The sequence below is a fragment of the Podarcis raffonei genome, chromosome W, assembly GCF_027172205.1.
Source record: "Podarcis raffonei isolate rPodRaf1 chromosome W, rPodRaf1.pri, whole genome shotgun sequence".
Lineage (NCBI taxonomy): Eukaryota > Metazoa > Chordata > Lepidosauria > Squamata > Lacertidae > Podarcis > Podarcis raffonei.
In genome coordinates, this window is record NC_070620.1 from 19,137,039 (window position 1) to 19,145,520 (window position 8,482).

Consider the following 8,482-nt stretch of genomic DNA (forward strand, 5'->3'; position numbering starts at 1 on the left):
AACGGTGGTTTATCTATTTATTTGGGAAAGACTTGAGAAGGACTTAACAAGATGGCCATGTCTTTGAAGGAGCTGGGTGAAATGATTCAGTGTTCTGAAGCAAATGTCCTCGCTGATATGCAAGACTTGAAAGGAGAGTTGAGAAGAATGACTGCTACAGTAGAAAAAGTTACGAAAATAGCAGAACATGCAAAAGAAGTAGCTGATGCAAATGTAAACAAAATAGAATCTCTGACAAAAAGAATTTCACAAATGAACAACAGACAGCGCAGAAGGAATTCAAAATTCTCTGGTATTTCTGAAGATATTGGGAATAAGGACCTGGAAAAGGAGATGTTAGAATGGCTCAAAGAACAAGGAATTGAAATTGAGCATAATGAAATTGAGAGAGTGCACCGGGTGTTAACACCACGAGGAGGCTCTGGACTTCCCAGGGATGTAATTATGGCATTCACAAGAGAGAAGTTAAGAGATCAAATTTATAAATCACTCCGGCAGAAAGCAGACCTGCAGTTTAAACAGTGAAAGGTCATAGTGAGACAAGACTTTTCTCAGGAAACGCTTCAAGACAGGAAACGTATGCAGCAGTTTGCACAAGCTCTCTACAATCATAAAATCCTCTTTACTTGGGCCTACCCTGCTACACTGCTGGTTTTTAGAGACGGCAGGAAATATTCCACTAAGAACCCTGGTGAAGCAAAAAAAAAGGCTAGCTGATTTAGGAGTTGGAATACAAGGACAGACTGAGCAAGAACTCTCAAGTTCGGAAGAATTACAGGTAGACCTACAGGGAGAGTCGAGTGAAGAATCTCAAGAATCTCCAGTGCAGAGACAAGAGAATAAAAGAAGACGGAAGTTGAGAGGGGAAGGAAACAGCAAAAAATAATATATACTAGAGATATCTAAAATGGGCTTTTGTAAATATATATATATATATTCTGCTATAAACTTTCCAAGAGCGAAGGGAGAGGAGTGTGGTTCTCCAAGATACCATGAGACAGGGAACATGGAGATCCCTGAGTCTCAGGGGGGAAGGGGGAGGGGGGTTGAATGGGCCAGAATTGAAAATATAATATAAAATATATGTACACAGAGGGATTCAAAAAATAAACAGTAGTCGGGATAATGGATAGATCTTTAAAGGTTTTATCTTTAAATGTTAATGGGCTGGCCTCAAACACCAAACGCTACAGGGTACTGACACTGGCAAAAAAAATGAAAGTGGATATATTATGCCTTCAGGAGACACATAGAGCCAAAGCAAACAATAGACCATTGTTATGCTCTCAGCAATGGGGCCTAATAGCAGAATCGAAAGCGACGAATAAGGCTAGAGGGGTCGCTATAATATGTAATGCAAATCTTAGGCCGGAGGTTCTGAGCCAGAAAAAATGATAATGATGGTAGATTTATATTCTTAAAAATTAAAGTGTCACAAAAAATCTTTACAATAGCTAATATATATAGCCCTAACACAAGACAGAAAAAAAATATAAAGAAAACCTTGAATAAACTGCAGCTTTACGCTGAAGGGGAAGTTATCGTTACGGCAGACTTTAATTGGAATATAAAGGACGATAGTACTTTCAGATTATCTAAATGGGGATTAAAGGATGTTTTTGAGAGGGGAAACCCCAACACCAAACCTACCTTCTTCTCCAACAGACATAAGACTTTCTCTTATATTGACTACGTGCTAATTAAAGAAGGGAATGAAATCAGTGTTAGAACAGCAAAGACTATGGGAATATGGATTTCAGACCATGCTCCACTATTTGTGGAGCTGGGACTGGAAGAGGATGGAAAAAGCAGGAGATGGCGGTACAATAACATAATAATGGCAAAAGAGATTGACAGGGAATATATCAGAAAACAAATTGGTTGGTATTTTAAAGAGAACAATGGTTCGGCCGAGATCCCGGTAGTATGGGACGCTTTCAAAGCTGTTATAAAGACATTGTATACTGAAAGAGATTGCGATTAAGAAGGATTGGTACTCGGGGAGACAGGAAAAAATTAAAGAGATTGAAATTCTGCAACAACAGCAACAGGTTAAATTTCTAAGGAGCAGACAGGAGCAGTTAAGAAAGTTAAAACAGGAATTGGATGAGTTGGATATAGTTGCGGTGTGGAAGAGAGATAATATGATCAAAAATGATTTTCAGAGAACCTCAATAGGATCATATAAGAGACTGGCAAACTATTTAAAGAAAAGAAGGGATAAACAGAGGGTGAAGGCCATTAAGACTAGAAGGAAAATACTCACACAAAGCTCTAGAGAAATAAGGAAAGAATTTGCAGAATTCTATCAATCTTTATATAAAGAAGAAAATAAAAATACTAGTAGGGAAATTTTGGGGTTTAAAAACGAAGAAAGTGATAGATTAATACTGAAGGAGGAAATTTCTTTGGAAGAAATAGAGAATGTAGTTAAATCATTTAAAAGTAAGAAATCCCCAGGATTAGATGGAATTACAGCAGACTTTTATAAAGAAACAATTGATATCCTGGGCTCAGAACTTAAAAAAGTATTTAATAATATCTTAGAAGGGGGGAAAGCCCCAGACACTTGGAAACTAGCGGAAATAGTAGTGATTGAAAAACTGCAAAATGACCCTACAGAGGTGGGGTCATACAGACCAATTAGCCTATTAATTCAAGACTATAAGATATTTACGGCTTCCTGTTTCCAGCGGTGGGAAATGGCGGATCCCACACGATCGGACTTCAGCCGTTCCGATAATTCAGGGCTGATATGGGGGTAATTAGCCCTGGCAGCCTCCCCAGGGCAGGGGAGGACTGTCTCGATGACCCACAGTTTGCCCCAGACTCCCGATGTGGCAGACGGCAGGGGCACTGGGTCACGGAGCAAGGGATGGACTGACACTCCTGCAATGCCACCCCATAGCCGGATGCATCTGTTTGGGAAAATATAAAGATTTGAAAAACAAACAGACACGCTCTGAACTGAAGAAGCTGGAAAAAAAACCTGCAGAATGTACAGTCTCTGGTGCAAAAGATCGAACTTCAAAGAGATCCTCATCATGATGTTTGGAATCTGGAGGGGCTTGGTATGTTTTTTCTTCTCCCTCTAACATTAACAATCCGTATTGCATGCCAAACCTCATTAAGAACCTAAATTGCTCTTCAAAAAGTGAGTACAGATGGACTTTCATATATAATTGGGACCTATTTGCAGCCGCTTTTCTTCTAAGATTTGAAATGTCTGTTAAAGACGAAAACAAAGAACAAAGAACAAAATGGCTTCTACCCACCACACACTTATGGAATATCTGAAATACTTCCCTGATTAAGAGAAACAGGAGCTAACTGATGGTTGGTTATAAAGACTGGAAACAATATTATATATACAACTGTTTGCAAAAGAAGTTTTTTATTATGAGTGAGAGAGAGGGCTAAATGGATGTCTGGCAGCCCCCCTCTAGGGCCCGGAGGAGGGATTGGGTGGATTCCAAAGGCCAATTGTTAACTGTCTGATATATGGCTACATTGCAAACAGTCTGCTTAAGAATAAATCAACAAGGTGTTTTAGAAGGAGGTTTCTCTCTGTTTCTTTGATAACACCTGGACAGGAAAGATTAACGATTTGGGAATCGTTTGGGAAAGCTGCCAAAATAACAATTCTTAAAGAGCTGGACAGAACTCTGGATTTGGATGCAATTAAATGAAGCGGTGCGATGAAAAAATAAAAACAGCTGAAAGAGTTCAATATACGGACAAATCTGCACTCCATAGGAAAAAAAGTATTTGTCTTCTGACATGAATGAGGATCACAGAACCAGAGTCAAAACGTGGAGGAAAAGATTGGATATGGAATTATGAAAAACATTGATGATGATGAGAGGCAGGACTATGATGTTGAAAGCGCTTCGAAATTCAGACCGTGGGAAGCCAAAATAAAAATTATTACAATTTGGAAGACAATTGGACTTTTTTATTTTAGTTTTTTATTTTTATTGGATTTGATTTGATATGTTAATTAGATGTTTTTATTGGAAAATTAATAAACGCTTAAAAAAAAAAGACTATAAGATATTTACAAAGATCCTGGCAAGCAGACTGGAAAAGGTACTACCTAAAATAATTAAGGAAGATCAATATGGATTTGTTAAGGGAAGATACACAGGCCATCCTATAAGAAATGTGTTAAAACATATTAACAAGCAGGGTAAAAGGGAAATTGGTGGTCTTAAAATTGGATGTGTACGATTAGACATAAGTTCTTATGGAATATTATGCGGGAGGTAGGATTAGGAGAGAACTGTGTGGAAGCAATCCAAGAATTGTATAGAGAAGGGAAGGCTGTGGTCAGAGTGAATGAGGGGGTTTCAGATCAATTCAATATGCAAAGAGGAGTTAAACAAGGATGTTCACTCTCACCACTACTATTTGTATTGGGTATGGAGTACTTGGCAGATAGAATACGAAACTCAGTAAGAGTAAAAGGATATAAGAAAGGAAAGGAAGAAATCAAGTTAAACATGTATGCAGATGATATCCTATTATTATTTACAAACCCCTTAGAGGGTGTAAGAGAACTTATGATAATACTGAAGGACTTTAAAGAGGAGTCGGGATTGGGAGTAAATCTGAAGAAGTCTGAAATTTTATTTTCGGATGTAAATAAAGAGGAAAAGAAGGAAATTGCAAAAATGACAAAGATGGATATCAATAGGAAAAAATTTAAATACTTGGGGGTAAATATTATTAAAAATATTGCTAGGATTCCAGATGTAAATTACAAAGAAGCAAGGAGGAAGATCAAGAAGGACATAAAATGATGGAAAAATAAGAATTTATCTATTCTAGGTAGGATTAGAGCAGTTAAAATGTTTCTGGTACCAAAATTATTATATTTATTTCAAGTAATTACACTACCTAATAGGAAAATATGGTTCAAAACATGGAATAAGGTATTTAAAAATTGGATTTTTGGAAGTAAAAGAGTTAGAACCTATGACATAGTAAATTATTCATCTCAAGAAGAGATGGGATGGGGAATACCAAACTTAGAATTTTATTATGAAACATTCCAATTGAAAAATCTAATAGATATTGGATATAAGGATGGGATTAAATGGATAAGGCTGGAGAATGAAATAAATGAAGGAATAGGAAGAGAAGGGATATTTAACAGAGATATTAATACGGCTTTTAAGAAGACAATAGGACCAAGGAAAACTGCGTTAGGAATTTGGAAGAATTGGAATACAAAATGGATGCCAACATACTCAAGGTGGACGCCATTAAAATATATGCAGGAGGGTCAAAGGGAACAGGGTTGGTGGAAGAAATTAGAAGATTGGGGATTTTATAAATTAAAAGATATGTTCGATGAAGAAGGGAATTTAATTACAAAAAAAGTTTTTTTAGAAAAAATAGGAAAACAATATTGACTGAAAGTGCAAGGACTTTATGATTTAATAAAAACGAAAAGAGCAGAGGAAATGATGAGGACAGAAATGAAAATAGATATGGTGCTGAACAAAATACAAATAACGGAGAAAGGGATAGCAGGGATGTTATATAAACTGATGATAAGTGACAAAGAAAGAATGATAAGGATAATCCAGATTAAATGGGAGCAGGAAGGTATGATCCATCCAAACACGGCCCAAGAACTGATGAATATAAACAATATTAAAATAGAAAAGTATAAAGAATTAAGTAGAAAATTTTTATTAAAATGGTATAGAACTCCGGCACAAATGGTGTATATAGTGAAAGGGTTTAGTCCCAAATGCTGGCATTGTGGTCAGGAAAAATGACTATATTCACACACGTGGTGGGAATGTAATCTGGTTAAGGAATATTGGCAAAAGATTATAAAGGTAATTTCTGGATTATTTCAAATAAACATAGAAGTTAATAGGGATTTGTTATTTTCGGGAATACTGGGAAATAACAAAGTGAAGAGTAATAAGCAAGAGTTGTACAAGATTATTGTCAGAGGCTCAGGAGCAGAAGAGCAGGGGAGAGAGCAGATAGAGAGCGGAGGAGAGGAATCAGAGGGGAGCGTAGGGGAATATGACAGTGGACCGAGAGATTCCATGAGCTTCTCCAGCGAATCAGAAGATTCCCAGGAGAGGGCGCCTATGGTAAGGGCGAGGCGAATCCCAGAGGGGACCATCCATAAACAAGGAACCAGAGGGGAGTCCCAAAGGAGCAGCGGAGGAGTAGGGCCAGTTTCCCCACCAGAGCACAGTGGGGGGGAAGAGTCACGTGAGTCAGGACCAGCTTCTCCTCCATCGGGGAGTGGGGAGACGGAGGGAAGGCCAGGTCCAGCTAGCCTCCCCGAAAGGGGGAGCAGTGACACAAGTGTAACGGTCAGAAGGAAAGTGGGAGGCTGCGCGCGCGCGCCAAGTTCAAATGTGGAGGAGCGCGGGACAGCAGAAAACCCGGATTGGGAGCCAGGTCCTAAAGCCCGAAAGAGGGGGGGGGGAGGAGTCGGGAGAATCAGCGTCAGAAGAATCTCGGAGGGCAGAGACTCCGACTAGCAGAAGGACCCAGAGAAAGAAGGAACAGAGGAAGAGGTGGAGTAAAGCTAGAATCTTAAGCTGGTGTGAGGGGGGCGGAGATTCAGATGGGACTTCTACGGTCTGACGGATAGATGTAGCGTTGCGCGCTGCACGTCTGGAAATGAGACTGAACTTCAATAAAGACTTTTAAACTTGAGCAAGAAGCAGCGTTGGTCTTGTGTGAGCTGGGACCTTGGGCAGCGCTGACAGTAAGTCCCATCTCTAAAAAAACTCTGCAAGCTCACGAAGATAGGCAAAGATGACTACAGAGGAAAAAATCAAGCAATTGCAGGAAGCGGTGTCAACGCTCTACGCAGAATTGGCTGCGTCTAAGAAAAAAGAAGAAGACACAGCTGCGCTCTGCCAGGATCTGCAAGCCAGGTGGGACAAATGGGGAAAGGAGGGGCAGCTGGGAGCCAAGCCGGAGGGAGTTGCCCTCGGGAAAAGGGGGGCGAGCCTTGTGACCCATTTTGACGGGAACCTGTAGCAGTACCCTAACTTCAGAGCAGAAGTAGTTTTCGCGCTCAATTTGCTTCGGAAAGATTTTAGAGATGAGGAGGAGAAAGTGGGTTTCATAATCACTCATCTGCATGGGGAAGCTAAGTCGTGGCTGCGAACCTTGTTACGCGAAAATGACCCCGCCCTCAAGGATTCAAGCGCCTTTATTGGAGCCATGGACGCTTGCTTTAAATCAATGGTGGATGTGGATGTCGCTAGAAGGGAAATGCATGGATTGCGGCAAGGAAAAGCGCCAGTGCGCCAGTATCATTCCCGCTTTTTTGGGTTAGTAAATGTGCTGGGCTGGCAGAAGGACTCAGCTGCCGTCAGGGATCTGTTCTGGGAGGGGCTGAATGGAGCCGTGAAAGATGAGCTGGCGAGGGGAGAGAGACCCCAAAATACAACAGAAGTTGTCCAAAGGGCGCTCGCAATTGGGGTGCGCCTGGAAGAACGCCCGTGGAGCAGGGAGCAGGGGGGAAGAGCAAACACGTCAGTTAGAACGACTCCCTTCCTACCCAGAGAGACAGAGCGCGCTCAGTCCACGCCTGCTCTGATGAGGGGGGAGGAGCCAATGGAAATCGGAGGTGCAAGGGCTCAGACAGCAAGCAGAGCCCAAACACCAGGAGCAGTCAAGGCGAAGGCTCCTAGAGGGAGCAGGAAGTGTTACATCTGCGACAGTGCACTGCACATGGCCAAAGAGTGTCCCCAGAGGCTCCAGAAGCACACTGCAGCCTCAGCAACTGTTAAAGGAGCAATTCAGCAGGAGGAGCAGCCCCAGGGAAACGGAGGAGCCTGGTTGGAGACAGAAGCACTGGGGCTCAACCAGGCGAGTCAGTGAAGCAGTCCCCAGAGATTTTGCAGCCCACAGACCCCCTCCCACCCAAACCAGTGGTGCAACTCACTGCATCGCTCCAGCTGCCCGATGGGCTCACCCTGGAGGTCCCTATTACCATTGACTCTGGTAGCAACGCAGACTTTGTAGGGTTGGACTTCGTCAAGCAGCATCGCATAGCACTCCTGCCAGCCACGACGCCCCTAAATGTTGTCACGGTAGATGGCAGGAAGATACTGGGAGGAGAGGTGGTACAGCAGACACCGCCTCTGGTGATGCAAATTGGGAACCACCGTGAAGTCATCAGTTTCAACGTCACCCACCTATCGGACACGCCCATAGTGTTGGGCATGAGTTGGCTGGATAGGCACAGCCCGGCATTAGCGTGGTACCAGCGGCAATTGACCTTCTGCTCTTCCTACTGCGCAGCGCATTGCATCCAGACCTGCCAGGAAGAGGAGGGGCAAGAGGATGCACCGCAGCTACACCTAGGCATGGTGCAAGCGGTGCCCAACAAGTACAAGGCCTTTTTGGAAGTCTTCTGCGAGAAGGAAGCAGACAAGCTGCCTCCCCACAGACCCTACGACTGCAAGATTGACCTCCTGCCAGGGGC